At 41.8% G+C, this 20411-nt stretch overlaps 1 protein-coding gene and 1 pseudogene across 1 annotated transcript in view; one reads left to right on the forward strand and one right to left on the reverse strand.

Annotated features, from left to right (window-relative positions):
- Ncoa2 (nuclear receptor coactivator 2) overlaps positions 1 to 20411 on the forward strand; it is a gene marked incomplete in the record, with an annotated part of 273362 nt that overhangs the window by 184040 nt on the left and 68911 nt on the right.
- On the reverse strand, positions 14438 to 17148 carry LOC106149356 (annotated as a pseudogene).

Raw genomic sequence — 20411 nt, forward strand, 5'->3', positions numbered from 1 at the left:
CTCCGAGGTCATTTGAAGACAGTAGTTTTTCTAAGGCCAGAGAACTGTTGCAGCCCATGCAGCCTCTCTACTGGTGGCTCCGTTTGGGCCCGTCTGCTTTCTCTCTGCAGCTGACAGTCAGCCACGGTTCAAGGGCAGTGTGTAAGTCAGGCCGGAGCCTTTCCCTCCCGCTGTGTCTCCCTTGCCTCCCCCACAGCTGCTCCCCCTACCAGTCACTGTAAGTAAAACCCAGCTACCATCTCTGCACCATTATCCGGGCTTAATTTGTCTTTCAGTCACACTTGTCAGCCTGCGTAAAATCAATTTGGGAGCTCAAGAGAACATACCTGTTATGTACCAAAACTGCATATTTGACCCATGAAAGTGAAGCTGGGGTACATGAGGTGTCATACTAAAGAATACTAAAGAGCTAGGGGAGTAGGGCTCATCTTCCTGGAACCCCCTCCTGTGTCAGAAGCTGCATACACCAGCCAGGCATCAGGAACTCTTTCCCTCAGCTCTGTACTTCATGAGCTGCTCCATACACTTTATACTGTACATGAAAGAGGAGAAAAGATATTTCAAAATAGCCTAAAGGGTGGGAATTTGGAAGAGAAGTTACCACTGGCTGTTTAAATTAATAAGCATTCTCTTGTACCTAGCATTTTATGAGATACAGGTAGTAGATGCTGGCCCTCAAGAGTGTGCATACAGGAATGGACACTGTTGAAACAGAGCAAGTACACACAAGAGTTGGATGCTACTAGTGGGATCACCATTAAGTAAGAAATTCCATTCATGTTGGTGGTTTTCTGTTGGCCCACATTCATAAGTCCTTGGTTATTAACTAAGTAACTTAGCAATTAAGTTAGACCTTCTGTTGTTGAGAATTTTGAATACCAGCTGACTTAAGTAGTTCTTACTGTATGCTAGGCACTTTTTAAGTTCTTAGATTTTGTACTTATTTAACATTTAAAACATGCCATCAGAGCTGGGATGTAGCTGAGTAGTAGAGTACTTGGCTTAGCATGCTTAAAGCATTGGGTTTAATCCTCAGCACTGGGGGGAAAAAAAAAAAAGAATAAAATTAAACCATGCCAAGGAATTAGGTACATTGTTTTCTCCTTTTACTGGTGAGAAGCCTGATTCATGGATACTTAAGTAGCATGGCAAAGTCAGGTGGGGTAAGTGACGCAAGAGCAGAAGAGCGGAAGAGTGTAGCGCTCAGGCAGGCAGTCTGCTGCAGAGTTAGACCAGCGTAGCAGCAGCTCTTTGGTATTTAATTACAATGCTGCTTTAGATCTGGTATGATAATGCTAAATTTTTAAAACTTTGTGTTCTATAATTTAAAAAGTATAGTCTTAGGTAGTAAATTATCCTTTCTTGCTAACTCAGGAGGCTAATATTGCTTCTGCTTCACAGAAGAATTATAAAAAATACGAAAGATGCTATTAATTTTGGACTACTCTGTCCAATTTCATTCTTTTTAGATGGAAACTTAAGCATTTCTCTAGAAAGTATATGGGATTCCTGTTCTCTTATAAAAATAAAATAGGAGTACAAAGTGACTAAAACAATAGAGGCTATTAAAATACTAACACATTTTTATTGTCCTGTGTAAAGTAACCTCCTCTACCCCAAAGCTGCCACACTTTTTATTTTTCTTCCCTAAGATAATTTAGTATTATTATTTGAAACATATTTTCCACTTCATTTGAATTCACTTTGGTGCAGTGTGTTTGAATGTAGGATTTGTTTTATTAGTTAATACAGAATTTGTCTCAAACTTTTGTTATTTTTCAGTTTTATTCATGCATATCAATAAGAATAAAAAGTATATTGCAAAACTCTGGGTTAGTATAAACTGCATTGCAGGTGGAGTAGGTTTCTGGCTAAAAAATCATTTAAGTTTCTCCTTAGAACTGTTCATTTTAGTGTTTGTGCTGACATGAAGGCTTCATACATGTGAATTTCCCCTAAGATTGAGTTCCTAAATTATCAAGATTATTAATTATATGGGCTCAGATTATACAGAAAGCAAAGCTAAGGAAACTAAAGTTCATTCCCATACTGTGTGTGTCTTGTAGTACCTGCATGTTTGGGATACCATGTAGCAGTGCCCATTGTGTATATCTCCCTAAATCTAGGGCAGTAATGTTCTGTTGTTAAATTAAAGTTGAGACTCTTCCCACCATGGAAATTGTAAACACTACAACTCAGGGTTTGATTCATTGTTTTATTGGCTGTCACTGTAGATTTAAGAAAGGAGAAAGTATTAATAAGTAATTTCTAATATTTAACATTAAGTAACTATGCATGCACACACAAAATGTAATCTATTTCAACAAAAAAAGTCAGTTATGATTTGACAGTCTAATTTATATGTACAAGATACATCATTATTTCCTTTTTGTCTTATTAACTTAAATAGAAATTTCAATGAACATTCACTTGGCTAATTGTAATCATAGATGGGCTATAATATAATAATTCGGCAGAAATCAACAGAAGCATTCTGTGAGTCAGTTGGCTATAATGGTATAGTACTTATAATAAAGACAATTGTGTATTTTATTGTCATTTGTAAAGTATGTACTACATATGCTTTATATAAATAAAAATTATAATACACTTCTTCATTCCCTTCCCCAAAAACTAATTTTTAAGCATTTGCCAGTATAATATCAGTTGGGTAGGTTGTATTAATAAAGGTAGGTAGACCTGTCTGTGCAGTAATTTACAAACTAATAATTTTTTAGAAATTCAAGGAAATAATAATGGAAACAACTTAACTGTAGCACTTGCAAGCAAAGTGCATAACCTATTAAGATGATGCTTTTCTTTCCTGCCCTTTCTTCCTTCATGTTAAATACATGAAATTGTTACAGTAAAAATTCAGTCACTCAAAGCTCAAGTGTAGTCATCAACTCATAGCTGTCACCAAGCAAAGTGAACAAAAGGGCTCTGATATCAGATCCCTTCCAGCAGGAGGATATCTTTAAATCAAGCACCTGGGGTGAAGCTTCCAGTCATTGCTTTAGTTCCATGTGGTGAAACCTTAGAGTGATGGACGAGGCATCAGCTGGAAGGGATAGGTTAGCAAACTCGACATCTCTTTGGCATGCCCTTGTAGATGGATGCTCTCATGCTGAAGACAGGGCTAGCAGTATTTTGGATTGCCCACCAGATACATATGGCGTTAGTTGGAGATTGAGTAGTACACCGGTAGTGACATGTACATTGCAGCTTTATTTTTAAACAAAAGTCCCTTAAAAACTACATGTAGTTTAAGTTCAGCTGCCAACTTCTTTATGAGCCTACCTATTTCTGAAGGTGCTGATGACAGTTAACTGGCCAAGGTCAGCCAGATGGAAACCTGGGCCAGTACAGCAGAATATACCAAAGCAAGCCCTAAACCCAGCAGTAAAGTAGATTAAATAATCAATAGAATGAACCCAGTACGAGAAGAAAACTGTGCTTAAAATCAGATGAACCAAGTATCTCTCTTCAGACCATGTGCAAGTTTGTTTACATGTCAAGGGCTTTCCTTAATGTTTGGCACGTTGAAAGATTTAATTAACAGTAGTTTTTGTTTCTGACTCCTGTACTTGTAGATAATGCACTAAATCTAAATTTCCTTCCAAAGAACTAAATATTGATCTGGAAAGGAGCAACTTGGGGATGTTTTTGTTATAGTTTTGAGCCTTATTATTATTATAATGTTTTTAATAAGGAGATAAGTAAATAGAAACTGTCAAAACTATTCAGACAGAGGTGGAAATTTTTAAAATATGACTTGGTGTAGCTTTCAAATGCTTCCCAGTAGCTCTGGTGATGCTGCTGGCTCTTAACAGCTGCCTACTTGTCCACGTTACCCGAGTAACATCTCACAGGAGTTTCCCTTGAAGGAGAACTAAACAGGGCAAGAGTCTCACCAGTGCTCACGTCACCCTTACTTCTGCATACAAAGCAGTCTGGCCCCAGTTTATTCTTGATCTGAAACTGTATTTTTCCACTGAGCTACTCATAATTCATTTTTATATATTTTCATTATAGATTAATCATTCATATTATTAATGGAATCCTTAAAATTAGTTAGCAGAGGTGAAATTGCTATTCTCATTTCCTCCTAAGAGCCACCTTATTATTTTATTTTATTTTATTTTATTTTATTTCTTAGGTACATGGAAGGTGATTCTGTATGTGTTTCCTTTTGGGAGTGTTTGTTGTCTTGTTGGTATAATAGACTTCAGATAAAGAGAATTTAAATAATTTAATGTGCCGTAGTACTTTAGGAGTTTAACAATTTCTGATGAGCTCTCACTACTCTGAAGAAAGTATATATCCCATGTTTTCTTGATCACTTTGGACTGTATGAAAAGAAATTAATTGCAGAGCATGGTGGCACAGAACTGTAATCCCAGTGCTCTGTGAAGCTGAGGTGGGAGGACTGTAAGTTCCAGCCCAATCTGGCAACTTAGCGAAACCCTATCTCAACAGTTAAAAAGGGCTGGGATGTAGCCCAGTGCAAAGGCCCTGGACTCAATCCTAATACTATCAAAAATTAATAGATTCTGACACGCCACTACATGTGTTGATTTCATCTAAGAGCAAACATTCATTTAATAAAATTTTTATTGAGTAAATACTATGAGATGTGTTGCTCAGTAGGAGACCCAGCCACCTATCAGTACTTGAGTGATCTTGAAGCTTTCATCCATTTGGGAGGAAATCACATTCTAAACAACTCGCCACAGGGTGTTGGAGACACAAGAATTGAGTATGATAAGAAACTGATGCCAACTTCTAGGAAAACATTAACTTTAAGTTGGGCCTTTCTGTAAGGTTAAGATTTTAATAAATAGAAAAGTAGGAGCTGGAGTGGGGAGCGATGCCCTAAGCAGGGCATAGGGGCAGCCTGCGAGGGTCACAGGAGTGCTCAGGGTTGTGTGGTATGTGCCAGGGCAGGCTGGGCAGCCACAGAGTGAGACGCACTGATCATTTGGATCTGAGACTGAAAAGGGCAGGTCAGAGCCAAACAGGGGAATGCACACAGCAGCATTGAAATCTGGAGTGGATGGCATCAAGTAAGAGACCTCTGTCCCCAGCAGGTTGGCCTGATTCATCTCCCATGGTCTCTAGACTCTAGAGACATCCTCTAGTAGGGACTGGAAATGTTTGGATTCGTTTTATTTTGTTTTGTTTTGATGATACTGATTCTTGGGCGTGGGGGGATATACATAACTAATAAAACAGAAAAAAAGTTAAATGCTGGAGAACTGTAGAATGTGCCACTCCTTATAAGAAGAAATAATAAGTGTTACTTTATAAATAACCCTTTCATTTCTATAACTGATTAAGGGGACTTAAAAGTAGCTGGAGGAATTGGCATTTGGAAATGACAGAGACCAAAAGGTAGTAAGAGAGACCAGTAAGGGCAGACCCATAGAGGGCTGGACAGAGAGAGAAAGTATAGAATCTTCTTTTCTAGTGTCTTGACATTATAGCACTAATTATATTGACATTATGTCACTTGTCTTGACATTGTATCACTTAACATGGAGTTGTATGTGGCAGCTCTGGGCACACGTGCCAGCTCTCACCTCTTTGCCTATCAAAGGAGTTGAATGAGTATACCGTCTGCTCCCGCCTCTTCTGTTGCTAGGGCTTAGCGGTGACCTTATCCCTTGGCCACTGTGCCCAAGGGCGCAGTAGTGGAGCACACCTGCAGAAGAATGAGCTGAAGGCGTTCCCTGGTAGCCATTTGGAAGGAGTCGTGTTGATCATTCAGCTGCAGTCTTCATACTGCCAGTGGTACAGCAGGCAAGTTCGTCTGCAGTCTGTCTCCAGCCGTCCTCTGTGCTCCTTGTACTTGCTGCCCGTAACACCTGTGGACACGGGCCCTGCACATGGCAGCTTTCTGCCCTGGGTCTTCACCTACACTGCCTCTCCTTCCTCTCATCTGGTTGACAGCTACTCACCTTAGGATGGAAGCATATGACAGAGCATCCAGAGTGGATGGTGATGGAAGGTGCAGTGACGAGGGAGTTCACCAAGACCCAGGCCTGGCCGGTTTGGCCTGCTGCTGCCTACTCTTGTGTTCCACTTCAGGAGTGTGAATGCTCTAAGATCCTCATCCCGAAACACATCCGTAGGCATTTTGTTCATGTATTTATTCATCCTCCTCTCCCTTACCTGCAGTGCCTCTGTTGGCTGTTTGCTGTTTCTGCCTACTCCCACCACAGTCCTACTGGTTCTTCTTCGCAGGTCCTCTTGCTTTTTCACAGAGCACTGCTCAGCAGCCCAGGCAGTGTGAGCTCCTTCCCTCTGACACTCCCCATCATCTGCTGTGCTGTCTAATCTCCAGATTTTGTGCACTTCTTTTTTTCCTCCCTGATTGATTGACAAATTTGTTAATGGCGGAGATTGTGTCTCCTCATCACACATACCTGTGCCGGTTCTGAGCAGTGTTTGGTCTCAGTTTATGTAAAACATATTTGTTAAATTTTTCTGAGGCCTACTCTTCTATGGTGGATTTTTGTTTGTTTGTTTTGAGACAGGGTCTTGCTGTGTAGTCCCGTGATCTGCCTCAGCCTCCCATGTGCTGGGATTACAGGCATGCACCACCACACCCGGCTGTATGGTAGGTTTATATCAAGAACATGCACCATAAGTTTAAGAACTTGAAATGTGTACCCTAATTGAACACATTCCCTTTCTTACACAAAGATTTCAAATTACAGATATTATTTGTCGTATTTTAGTTAGCCTCCGTAAAGTGCATTATTGCCTTAAAGAAAAGCTGGGTGATGAATTCTTGGGCTAATAAGCGTAGCTCTGGAGCCCTCCTTGTTTATAAGGATGAGGAATCTGCCATACTCGTCAGCTAGAGTACATTTTCAAATTCTAGAAAGAAATAGTTTATAATTTTTATAATTATGTTTATTATGATCTTTGGTTAATGTGGACTATTTTCGCTAATGGTGTGTATTTTGTATTGACTAGTATATATACTATGGAAAGTACAGTCACACTTTAGATTAGTGCTCTGCAGATCTTAGGTATATTAATTTTGAAACAACTCACATCTAAGATTTTTCCAGGAATGTTAAATTTCCATGACCTAAGTTTACATCTGATTTACTATTTTGTTTGAAGGATAATACTATTTTTGAGAAGTTAATTAAATATCTGGGGTGCAGTAGGGAGAAGAGTTTCCAGTTGCATTATAATTGCCTCACTATGTGTTATTTATTCACTGTTAGTATCAGAAATGACTAAATAGGATCAAGTTTATGTGTAGTAATTTAAACACAGGAATAAATCAAAGATATGAGGGCCCAATAACCATATTTGATTGTTCTTATTATCATTCACCGATAGGTTCGATCCTCAATACCACACCAAAAAGTTCTTCTTATAACACTTACTAATTAAAGATTCTAGATACCAGTTAACCTTATTTTCTTTTTTCTTTTTTTTGGTAAATTTGGTAGCACTGCTACTTTTTTTGAGGTGGGGATTGAACTCAGGACCTTGAGCTTGCGAGGCAGGCACTGTGCCACTGAGCTATATCCCCGTCTTAACATTGATTTTAATTTTACCATTTTTAAGCATGTAATTTGGTGGCACTAAGTACATTTATGCTGCTGTGCAATCATCACTATTCACATTTTGTGAGTTTACAATTCTGGCACCTCATACAAGTAGACTACTACCTTGTGTATCTTTCTGTGACAGGCTCTGGCTCACTTCAGTTAGCATATAGTCCTCCAGCTTGATACATGTTGTAGCAACTGTGGCACCTCCCTAGGGGTAGGAAGTGGTAAGTCAATATGAACTACACGTTCATATTGTCAGTCAGAACTCACAGAGAAAGCAATTAGGGAAAACTACTATGTACAGTAGCATCAAGACAAATATTTAGGACTTAACCTAGTGAAAGAGCTCTACATCAAAGTCTACAATACTCTAAAAAGGGAGCTCAAAGAGGACCTCAAACAATGATATTCCCATTGCTGGGTAGGCCTTACCAACAATCAAAATACTAACATTGTTCACAGAACTACAGAAAACAATCGTAACATTCATATGGAAATAGAAGAGGAACAGCAATCCTGGATAACAAAAGCAAAGTAGGAGGCATCACAATTCAGACTTGAAGTTATATTCCAAAGTTACAGTAATTTAAAAAGCATGGTAGTGGTGTAAAAGCGGACATGAGGGTCAGTGGGACAGAATAGAGGATGTAGAAATAATCCCAGGCACATTCATCTATTAAGTTATGGGGAAAGGGCTCAAAAATATACACTAGAGGAAAGCTAACCTTTTTAATAAATAATGCTGGGAAGACTGGCTATCTACATTCAGAAGATTGAGTCTAGACCCATATCTCTCACCATGTACTAACCCTAAATCAAAATGGATCAGATAGCTAAATGTTAGAACAGAAACAATCTGCTGGAAGATAAGATAGACAAAACTCTTAAAGACATAGGCATCGGAAAGAACTTTCTTAGTAGAACTCCAATTTTACAAGAAATAGCATCAAGAATTGCCAGATGGGCTTATACCATTAAAATCTGCATGGTGAAGGGAACAACCAACAGAGTGAAGAGAGAACCTACAGAATGGGAAGAAATTTTGCCAGCTGTTCCTCAGACAGAGGACTAATATCTAGAAAAATATAAAGACCCTGTCAAAAACTGGGAAACTTAAGTGAATAGATATTTCTCAGAAGTACAAACACATACATGAAAAAATGTTCAACATTGCTGGCCATTACAGAAATGGAAATTAAAACAACACTGAGATTCCATCTTACCCCAGAAACAATGGCTACCATCAAGAGATTAGATAATAAACACTGGCGAGGCTGCAGGGAAAAAGGAACCCTGCTGCATTGTTGGTGGGAATGTGAGCTAGTACAACCACTGTGGAACGGAATATGTAGATTCCTCAAAAAACTGAAATTGGAAATTCTGTTCAGTCCATCTGTTCCCCTGCTAGGTATCTTCCCAAAAGGGTTAAAGGCTTCATATTACCTGATACATACATACCCATGTTTATAGCAGCACAATTCATAATAGCTAAATCTTAGAAGTATCGTATGTATCAACCAGCAGATGTATAAATAAAATGTGTCCTTTATACTTAGTGGAGTACTACTCTGCCATGAAGGATACACTTGAGTCATTTGTAGAAAAACTGTCCTTTGAGACTATAATGTTAAGTGAAATAAACTAGACACAGAAGCTTAAATTGTGCATGGTTTCTCTTATATGAAAAACCCAAAATATAAGAGCAAAATAAAGGGTAGATTATTTATTTATTCATTTTTTGTTTTTTGAGACAGTTTTGCTATGCCATTCGGGCTGGCCTTGAACTCACTTTGAGGCCCAGGCTGACCTTGAATTCACAGCAATTTTCCTACGTCAGCCTCCTGAGTGCTGGGATTACAGGCATGTGCCGCCATGCCCAGCAAAGGTAGATTATTGAAAGTAGGAAAGTGATCGTTTTCATATGGGAAGGGGATCATGAGATGGAGACAGGAAAGTGAAAACGGATGAACAAAACAATTGAGAGAGATATATTATGTACGCGTACTAACTCCCCAAATGGAACGTAATTGTTATGTAATTCCAAAATACTAGTAAAACCTGAGAAAAACTGAGTGCCTCCTTTGTGTTGAGTATGGGGCACAGCAGCACAAGGGTGGTGTGGCTGCTGTAGCGAGGGCTGAGAGTCTGGCAGTAGGACAGACAGGCCATGGAAGAGTGTGTCACAGGGCTCACCAAAGTGTCTAGCCTTTCAGTTAGACACAGATACATGAGTGAGGGCCTGCGACACTGATCTCCAGTGATACCGAGTGTGAGTGCAAGCCATGGTACATGCACGCACCTTGTAAGCACACGTGTTTACACATCAGATAGACGTGCATATCGTAAAGACTGGTTGAGTCCTAAAAACAGTTTCTTCTGAGCTGTGCTTGGCTAGCAGGCCCTCGGTGGGTGTGACTGGTGTCAAAGCTAATGAGAAACGATGAGCGTTGTCCGGATGTGGCCTGGGACCAAGAGAAGTCTGAGGTGCCGCTGCCGTGGGGTGCTTCCCTCTCGCGTGCCTCTGTCTCCCCTCCCCGCCCCGTTGCCACACTCGCTACAGAGTGAAGTTACGCTCCCGTTCACTTCCAGCGCCCCAGATCCCCGAGCGCCCTTGTCACCACATTCCCGCAGGCGGCCGTGGCTTGTCGTTGCCCCACGCTGCGGGTTCCTTCATGCCAGTGTCTCTGCGGCCATCCACTCCGCAGAGCACTGCAACTTTTGCTTCATTTCCATGTGCACTTGTTGCGTCCTCCTCCGCCTCAGACTCTTGGCTTTTCTTGTCCCCAACTTAATTCCTTCCTTAACCAGTGTTTATTATTTCCATCTGCAGCTCTTGCATCTGTGCTGATTACCACCAGCTTTAGACTTCTGCCCTTGCTCTTCCCCTCATCGTCCACTGACTCACGCTCCGTGCAGACCTTCTCCGGCCATGCCGTAACCCTCTTGCAGTTCAGCTGTCCGTCCAGCTTTCCAGCTATCCCCAGACGAGGGCTTCCCCATAGGCATCTTTAGCATATCTCAGCCGAACCTGTCGCTCTTCTGTCTGGTAAAGAGGATGCCTTGTCCTTTTTGAGTGCACAGCCTCGGTGCCTGTAACCTTCGTGTACTAATCTCCTGTTTTATGCTTCCTTAGGCTAGAACCCTGAGTCCTAGATACCCACCTTCTCTTTTCCTCCTTCCGCACAGCCCGCTAATCAGTCAGCTCCGTCACTCCCACATCGGGTTCTGTGATTACCCGGCACCTTTTCTTCCATGTTTTTATTCTCAGCGCTCTAATTTAAGACATCACGGCTAGGTGTGATGGCACACCCCTGTAATCCCAGCGCTCAGGAGGTTGAGGCAGGAGGACTGCCACAAGTTCAAGGCCAGCCTGAACTATGTAATGAGACCCTGTCTCAAAAAAACAAAACAAAAGGCTGGGTATTTAGCTCAGTGGCACAGCACCTGCCTGGCAAGCGCAGGATCATGAGTTCAATTCCCGGTATTGGAAAAAAAAAAAAGAAGAAAAAGAAAACAAAAAAGACATCTTTCCTTCTTTTCTCTTCTTTTTTTTTTTTTTTTTTTTTTTTTTTGTCTGTTTGAGACAGGGTCTTGCTATGCAGTTCAGGCTGGCCTTGAGCTCACTTTGTAGCCCAGGCTGGCCTCAAACTCAAAATGATCCACCTGCCTCAGCCTCCCAAGTGCTTGAATTATAAGTGTGTGCCACCACACCTGGCTGTCTTTCCTTCTCTTAACTCATCTCTGCTTCTCTAATTTCTAATCCTTCCCCACCACTACCAGCATTAATTTCCTTAAAATATTTTATACTGTGTATGTAATTTGTGTTCTCCCAACTTTCAGCTGGGAGTCTCTCTGCCTATAGAATAAGTAAAATGCCATTCAAAGCCCTTGACCAGCTGGTCCTAGCGTGTTTTGGGGATGTTTTCTGCCTTTGCTATCATCTTCTAAGCAGTCCTTAAGCCTTAATGATTCTTAACCTATAGCTGTATGGCTTATGTGCCATTGTTAGATACAATTTGTATTTCATTTTGGGTTGTAATCTAAACTGAAAAATACCAGCAACAAAGACTCCCTAGTACCATGTCAGTCAGCTGTCTGATGGAGGAACCAAGGATTATTAATTTTTATCTTTTTCATTAATGACTTACATATAGGAGATACTTATATTTATATAAAATGACCCTCCCCAAAAATAGGATTTAGAAAAGACATCAGAACAACAAGAAATTTAAGATTTTCTTTCTTTCAAAGCTTTAAGAGAATATAAATTATGGAGGTATTGAGGGGGCAGCTTTAAGCACCACCACTAACTACTTTGTCCATTTGAAATAAATTCCAGTGGTGTTGTCTGGAAATGACCAGGGATGGTACCATAGTTACCTTCATTAAACTGGCGATTCCTCATTAATTCACACTTAGACTCAGCATGCATTTACCCCTTACCTTCTGTATGTCAGTGCTGTGCTAGGCCTCTGGGACGTAAAGAGAAGAAAATACTCTCCCTCTCATCTAAAGGCTCTTAATCGGCCACAGGCAGCAAACTGAAGAAATCACCAAAACCCCTTTAGAGCAACCATTCCTCGGTGTGTGTAAATCCTTCCCTAGAAGGAGGCCTGTGGTTGTCCAGCTTGGCTGAACTTACGTTTAGTAAGCAATGAAGCTGCTTAAGCCTAAGAAAAAGAAGATCTATATCAAATCAGTAAGTGCATAATGGTTGGATGGATGGATGGATGGGTGGGTGGTGGGTGGGTGGATAGCAAGCTGGGAGAACAGAAAGTAGGAAATAATACTTTGGTTTTCCTTACCAGAAAAAAAGTATATTGCAAACCTCCATTGCATAATGTTTAAATGAATTCTGATGGTAAGAATCAGAATTTTTTGTATCCAAGACTACATATCTATAATTTTTTCTTAACAATATTAAAATAATATAAAAACATTCATACATGCTGTTGTCTGCCACTTTCTCATCCCTTTGTGTTCTCCACAAAGTTCATGTATTACCTCTGATTACAAGACTCCTTCAGGATTGGTATTATTCCCTGTATTTTGTTGATAAGGAAACGGACATACAGAAACAATAGGAGGGTTGAGGCCATCAAACTAGTAACTAAGCAAGTGACACTAGAACTCACATTGCAGTGTGTTTGTAACTTTGAAGCTGTGATCTTTCTTCTGTGTTCCATCACATGTGTACAGAAATGATGATCATGTCTTCAACTTCGCCTTTTTTTATTATGAGAGAAAATTGTTTTCCACAGAGAAATTCCAAAAGCAACACACCAAAAACCAAGATCAAGATTTGCAGTAGTGACTGCTTTGTCATAAGAGGTAGTTTAAACACATTATTGAGAAGCAATGTTGGTGATGATTTCTGGTTACATGTGGCTTTGTAGAGTGTCTTCAGTCTTAGGATGACTTCATTCAAGGGCCACGGGGCCCGCACCATAGCAGATGGCACTTCTGAAGTATAACGGCTTCTAGCTAGGTTCCTGTGAGCCATATACATCGCTGTGTTTTTAACCAGGCACCTGTGATTCCAGTGATTATCTATCAAAGGGAAAAGAAAAGAGGAGAGGTTAGTGTTCTTTCAATCCAGACATTAAGGTCCTGATCAGTAGAGTTTGGTGCTTCACTTCTTATTTCTGTTCTCTGTATTCAGAGCATTCACATTTTCCTGTGACCTTAAGGGACATAAAATAAGGGGCACCGTGCTGTCTGCGCTGACACTCGTCCTCCTTGGCAGTCATCTCACAGGTGGTTCTGGTTAATCACAGGGTAGAGTGTAGCACGTCTGCAGTGTGAAAATAATGTGGTGCGTGTCTCTTAGGAAGAAAGCCATAGGCTATGTCGGATGAGATGGAAGCAGGATGTCTGTAGCCGCCAGTGCTTGTCAGGTAAAGCAGCAAATTTATATGACCATTTATACTGTAGGGACATAAAAGTATCAGGATCTATGGTCTAAAAATCTGGTTGCAAAGATAACATATCAAACATAAAATGTAATTAATGGTACAAGCTAAGAGCCAGATGAGTGATACAAAAAATAAACAAGTGAAGAATGTACATTGTACATTCAGAGGCAGACTCATCATAAAGTTTATACCTCCAGGCCCCTTATTTGCATGACCTTCTGGTTTGCCGGGAGTTGTTGAATGTTCTAGAAAAGGAAACCATACTTCAATCAGAAAGCACTTTATAAGTATTTCAGATAATATCTAAAGAGATCTCAGAAGAGGAAGGTTTAATCTTAGCACTCTAGGTTTTAATGCTGTTTCTTTTCTTGATAAGTATTCACTTTTGTTTTACTAAAGAAAGCTACCTCTTAATTGTGGAAGTTTCAAACCCTACAAAAATTACATCCATCTTAATCCTGTGTCCAAAGTGTGTACTAACACAGTCTGCAACCTACCGCATGGAAAGGCAAGCCCATGCATGCGGAATACATACTTGTGCCAGGCGCTGCTGTGTACATACACTGCCTCCTTTTGTCATGCAGTCCCCCTGTAGAGTAAGTTTAGTTGATATCACCATTTGGCTGAAGAGGGCCCAGAGGTTTAGCTTTAGACTCTAGACTTGTCAAGAGTCACACCGCTGAGAAATAATACCTGCATAGCTCCCGGTGAAGGGGAAGGATAAAATAAACCTGTCACCCAGGTGTTTACTCATGGAGTGGGGTGTTTGTTTGTTTTGGGGGGTTTTGCTGCAAAAGGCTTTATTTTCTTGTGGTCCAAGATTTGGGAGGGGGCTCCAGAAAGGTGAAAAAGCTGCCTGGTGGCTGGAGGGAGAAGGTTCGGCCAAGCCCTGATGCCAGGTGATGCAGGAGCCCCTCAGAGCCTGCCAGGCTCCGTGGCCTCCTACTCATGCTGAAGTGTGAGCCTTTCGAAGAGGTGCTCGCTCAGATCCCAGCCTTTGGGCCGCCAGCCTGCGGAGGAGGTTGGTTGGTGAGGTGGCCTCCTGTCTTCTCGGTGAGGTTCACCTCCTCATCCAGAAGCAGTTCTCCAGATCACAGATACGGGGTCTGCCTTGGCAGAGCCGAAGGCGTGAAGATCCAGAAGAGCTTGGTTCAGGTTCTTCTCCAGGGCCAGGGCAGCTTCCGTGCTATCCAGGGTGTTACCCCACTCATCTTCAGAAGGGTTCTGCACATCTGGGAAGAGAGCGCGGCCACCGTGCTGGTTTTGCATCTTCAGGAAATGCTCAGTGCCCTCGCGTTTCTCCTTGGCTGGCTTGCAGAAGAAATGGCCCATGCCTGCCATAGCCTTATCCTCACAGTTGAAGTAGTAGCCCAGAGAGAGGTAGGTGGAGGAGGCCCACAGGTGCAGGTTCATCAAGCAGTTGATGGGCGCTTCCACCTTGGTGGAATAATTCTGATGAATCTGAGAGGTCGTGGCTGGTCAGCGATAGGGAGCTACCCACGAAAGAACGGTGTGGTCGAGTCCTGCAAGGAGATAGGTGAGAAGATGGTCCCGAAATTTGTAACTGGAGGGTGGAGGGAAGGTAAGAGAGGGAGTCGCAGGGTCTGTTCTGTCCCAACACTATTGAAGCAAAAAACAGATGCACGGGACCTCCGAACGCACCGCTCTACACGTGGTTTGGTCTGCCATTTGGAAGAAGGTATTGTGAGTGAACTGGGTGAGCGTGGTGTCTGCTGTTGTTTGAAATATATCAAGGCACTATGCTTTAGTTACTGGGAAAAATACTTTTTGCAGATCCCTAGTTCAGAAGATGATATACACTTGCAAGGCAGGTCAGTTTTTTCCTGTCAGGGAAGAAAATCCAAGATTTGGCTATTGTGGCCAAAAATGACTTCTTGAATTAAGCTAGAAAATTGGATATCAAGCTTGTTTTAGAACATTCATTCTGTACTCTGCTATGTGCAGATGAAGAATTTTTCTGTTGCAGTGAGTGTTCTGTTGTCTCATTTTATCTGTCCATCTCATCTGTGCAGTATAACTTCTAGATACATAACAGTTCTGGCCTTGGTAAGTTGTGCCCTCCCGTTTCAGGAAATACATTGGGAACAAAACAGACTTTGCTGATGGTCATTCTGACCACCCCAGTGTTCACTGCGTCAGTGACCGAAAATAAAGGCATGGATCTGAGAACCAAGAGAACTTAGCTGTACACAGTACCATACGGAGTATGTCCAGGTTATGTTTCTGAAGAGATGTCAAATCTAAACTATCCTCCTAGAAAACTGGACTTACAGGATTTAAGATACTTAGAATTTTAGATGTTCATAACTGTTTGAAATAGTATCTTTACCTATGTTTCTCCTTTTTATCACTTTATACAAAAAAAAATCCTAATTCAACATGGTCATATAGAAAAACTATGATTACACAGGAGAGAAAAGCTGTTTAACTAAAGTGAACTTGGATTCTGCTTGTCTCCTATTATAGATAGGTTTAGAATCCTCTCGGGCTAGGCATTTGCAACACATGACACGTTGCGTTAGGGAAGAGAAAGAAAAAACGGTGAAGGACGCAGTGCTCCCTTCGGCGTGCGGCCCCTCCCCGTGTGCTCATCGCCAGGCTGGCTTTTCACTCCCAGTTCCGTAGATGGCGGGCGGGACGGGTTTCCCAAGCCGTTCAGGAAGTCTGTTTCCTGCGCTTGCTTAGGCCTGAGACGCTTCTCAGTACCGTGGCGATTCCTTCTGTAAATCTGTCTGCATTAGGCAGCCGCGTGCAGGCCATCGGCATCGTCTTTAAGGTTCAAGGTGCTCTGTTTATCTTATTGTATCGGATGGGAAGAAAGGAAGTGGGGGGAGCAAAACCATTCAGAATTGAGCCCACTGTTCTTGAGCACCCCCAAACTGAGCTTACTTCCTTGAAAGTCTTTTCTCTTGTTAAGCTACCTGCAGTTTCTAGATCCTTTTTGGCAGATTGGGAAAAAAAATGACACTACATTTTATTTGGACTGTTGTTAGAGAACTAGAACTGTCAAAGATCAAAAGAAATTAATTTTTGTCTCTTAAATTACATGGAAGTGATTGTATTTGTATCTGTTTTCCCCTCCAGTACCAAGCTTTCTTAAACACAGGCAGTCTTAAAACCACTCTTCCTAAGATTTACTTCTAAGGTGATCTTTTGCAACAAAGGCTATTTTCCATGAAAGTAATGTAATTTTTATGATGAGCTTACTAGACCAGTTCCACAAAGCCTATTGTTACCAATGATACTTCTGACTAGACTAGTTCATAATATATGGGTTGCATACAGCTGTGTTTTGAATATATAGAGATGATACAAAGATACCTACGTTATTTTGGAAGCATCACTAAATTTGTTGTAATCTTCCCGTTACCTCATTTCAAGTGTAGATACTTTTTTTTTTTTTGCAGGAGGAGCACCACTTTTCATTGATAATTGTTTTGTTTTTGAGACGGGATCTCACTGTATGGTCCAGACTGGCCTTGAACTCACCATGGAATCCATGTTGGCCTCAAACTCGCAGTAATCCTCCTGCCTTAGGCCTCTGAGTGCTGGGATTTCAGGTGTGTGCCACCATGCTGGGCCATTTTTCATTGATATTAAGAATTTTTCTTACCCCTAAAGCTGTAACCCATTGACCCAATGTTTATTATAGGGTAAAGGGTACTACTGGGGCTAATCCATCAATACATCCATATAATATCTGGGAAGATCTATTTCTGACTTTCCAGGGGGGCATGGAGTAAGGTTTATTTTTATTTTTTGGACTAGGGTAGTGTCTTGGCCCCCTCCCCGTACAGCTCTCCTCGTGCTTTGCAGCACTAATCAAGACTGTTGCCAAGAGCAGCCGGGCATGGTGGCACACGCCTGTAATCCCAGCACTCGGGAGGCTGAGGCAGGAGGATCGTTGTGAGTTCGAGGCCAGCCTGGGCTACAAAGTGAGCTCAAGGCCAGCCTGAACTGCATAGTGAGACCCTGTCTCAAAAAATAAACAAATAAATAAAAATAATTTCTCCAGTGCCAAGAGCGGTGTTCCAGAAGGGCAGGCCCATGGGTGGGCCATTTCTTTAGCACTGCTAGATTTTTCTTCTCTGGTCCACTGCAGCACAGTTCAGGTTTTTATGTACCCTTATCCTAAACTAAACACTTTTTTGATAATGTCTAAAGAGTGTTACCACTAGCAACAAAGTAAAATATAACAAGGAAAATAGCGAAAGAAAAGTCACAAACTTCCAGGGAGTCTTAAAAACTTGTCATTGTAGTCTAAGTGCTCTTCGGAATACTCTAAAGCTGGACTTCAACCTTTCTTTCTCCTCCCATACCACTCAGGCTTTGGAAGCCCCTCGGTTATCATTTGTAATCTGCTGGAGATACTCACTGGGCTCCTTCACATCTGTAGTGGCTTATCCCACTTGTGCGCATCTCTCCCTTCCCCCATCCTGTTTTTCCTTTCCTTAGGTTCTGTTGAAAAGACAGAGGCCACGTAGGAAGTAGTGGGTCTTAGATGACAGGAAGAACTAAGGTAAGACTCAGCCGTTTCTAGCTGAAACCGTGGACTGCCCTGTGCCTTGGCCAGAGGATACTGTGTGGGGTTCTGGAAGTGTGGGTAGAAGCAGGCGTGTGTGGGAGGAGGGGGCCCTGTCTGCTTTGCCTCTTTGCTGTGTGGTGGATTCAGTGTGGAGGCAGGTGTGTGTCACACGCTGACCAGCGGGTATTTGAGCTAGTGGCTTCAAGGCCACAGTGCTTTCACCTCTGATACCCGCACGTCAGTGTGCACCTTGTCGGAATAGCCTTGCTATCCATTCTTTGCCTGTAGACCACAAAAAAGCTATCTCTATATTTTAAAAAAATACACAAAGTATGAGCACTTTTAACTTTTTATCTAAAATGCCTCTTGAGGTAGAAGTGGTGGGAGTTGTTCCTCATGGATTTGGAAGCATATGGGTTCAATGCCAGCATGTGTGAAGACCTGTAGTACCAACTCTTCCCACGCCAAGGTCACGTGCCTACCGTTCGTCGTAGTTTCCTTCTATGGGTTATCTCTTTTGGCGTCGTCACCGCAAGCTCTTCTCCCAGATAATCTCTGACTTTCAGACCCCGCAGCCCCACCTTTCCCTTTCACAGCAAGTCAGTTCAGAGTTCGTCCTCTCCCGACTGTGGCTTTTCCATAGGTGATGGCATTAGGTGTGCTACGTTGTTTCTTCTCCATATTCCTCTGAGAAGCCCCTTCCGTACTTTCCGTGTACTCGCCCCCTTTGTGTTTGTTTTTCTTCCCCCATGTAATCTTTCTTAGAGGTCAAGATTTTAAATTGAGCTCCCAGTTGACATATTTGGGTAAGCAGGAGAAAAGATCTAGGTACTAATGAGTTTTTAGTTCCGTTGCTGACTCAAAGACTCGGGCTTTTCCTAGAAGCCAGATCCTGTAGTTCATCTTGTATGCATGGGATTGTGTGTTTTTCTCAAGTATAGCACTTAACTGGGTTTAACTTCGGCTGGGTTAAGAAGAGTAACAGCTTGGATCCCCTGAGATTGAGATTTCTGTGACAAAATGGCACCTGCTAAACTAAGAAGGCCATAGTCCCCAACCAGGAAAGGCAGCGGCACATGAGAGCCCCGTGTCGCTGTTCAGCTGGGCCTGTTCCCTGGGACACACCCCAGTTAAAGGGGAGTTGAAGGCATCATGTTCCCGAGTGGGCTTGTCCGGAGGAAAAAGGCCGGGCGCCTCCCAGCTATGACATAAATGCTACTGGCAATTAAAAAAAAAAAAAAGGCAGCATTATTGCAATGCTTAAACTAGGAAGCCGGCCATGGTAGTGCTGTGCTCTGGAGGCTGAGGAGGAGGATCACAAGTTTGAGCCAAGCCTGGGCACTTAAAGACTTTAGCAAGACCTTATCTCAAGTGGGGGAAAGACCCACTGGGCTGTAGTTCAGTGTAAAAGGCCTGGGTTCAGTAAGCAGTACTGCGAAGAAGAAAAAATGACATCCTGCAAACTGTCCATGTTTTAGCCTTGGTTACAAGGTGTATTTTTGGTGTTACTGAAAACTAACAGAATGCATTACTCTTTTACTGACTTAGACTTAACTTTAAATGGATTGATAGGAAAACCATAGAAATATTACTGAATTTATTTGTAGCAGTGACTCAAAATAATTGTAAAATATACTCTCACTTTGTAAAAGTTTCTGATTCAATTTGTTTTATCACCAAGACATGTAGTGTTCTTTCCTTCTAGTAAGAATTTGCCTGTTTCGGGCCGGGAATATAGCTCAGCGGCACCATGCCTGCCTGGCAAGCATGAGGGTCGTGAGTTCGATTCCCAGTACCGAAAACAAAAAAAACTTGCCTATTTCTTTTCATTTTGACTTGCTCTTATAAAGCCTGCCCATTCCATTTTTAAACTTGAATGATTTCAGATTTTTGTCATAGAATTATTTATAGTAAGTTATTTAAAGTACTTTGTACTTATAATTTGTAATACTAGATTATTTGTAAGACCGGTTGTCATTACCAATGCAGAATAGTACCATTAGTGCCTGTCTTCTGTGGAGCTCAGAGGGTTCCACCTGTGTTATTCTATTAAGCCTCATAACATGCCTGTGAGACTGGGGCATTTTGCAAGTGATTATAGATTGCTGTGCTGAATCAGCAGAGCTTTACCGCATTATGATAAGCTTGGGAAAGATTGAGGTCATGTACTGACTTGCTCTCAGGGAACCCTGTATGCAGCCAAATATTTCTGTTGGCAACACAAAGCTGACAACTGCCACAGTGCTAGTCTCTGAAAAGCCCACTGTCCATTGATGCAATTAAAGACAATATAGTTTGAAAAAGCAAATCTAAGATAATGTTTGGTTCCTTTGAGAGGCAGGTGAATGACAGATGACACAAGTCTAGCAT

The sequence above is a fragment of the Chinchilla lanigera genome, unplaced genomic scaffold, assembly GCF_000276665.1.
Source record: "Chinchilla lanigera isolate Chin_1 unplaced genomic scaffold, ChiLan1.0 scaffold00043, whole genome shotgun sequence".
Classification (NCBI taxonomy): Eukaryota; Metazoa; Chordata; class Mammalia; order Rodentia; family Chinchillidae; genus Chinchilla; species Chinchilla lanigera.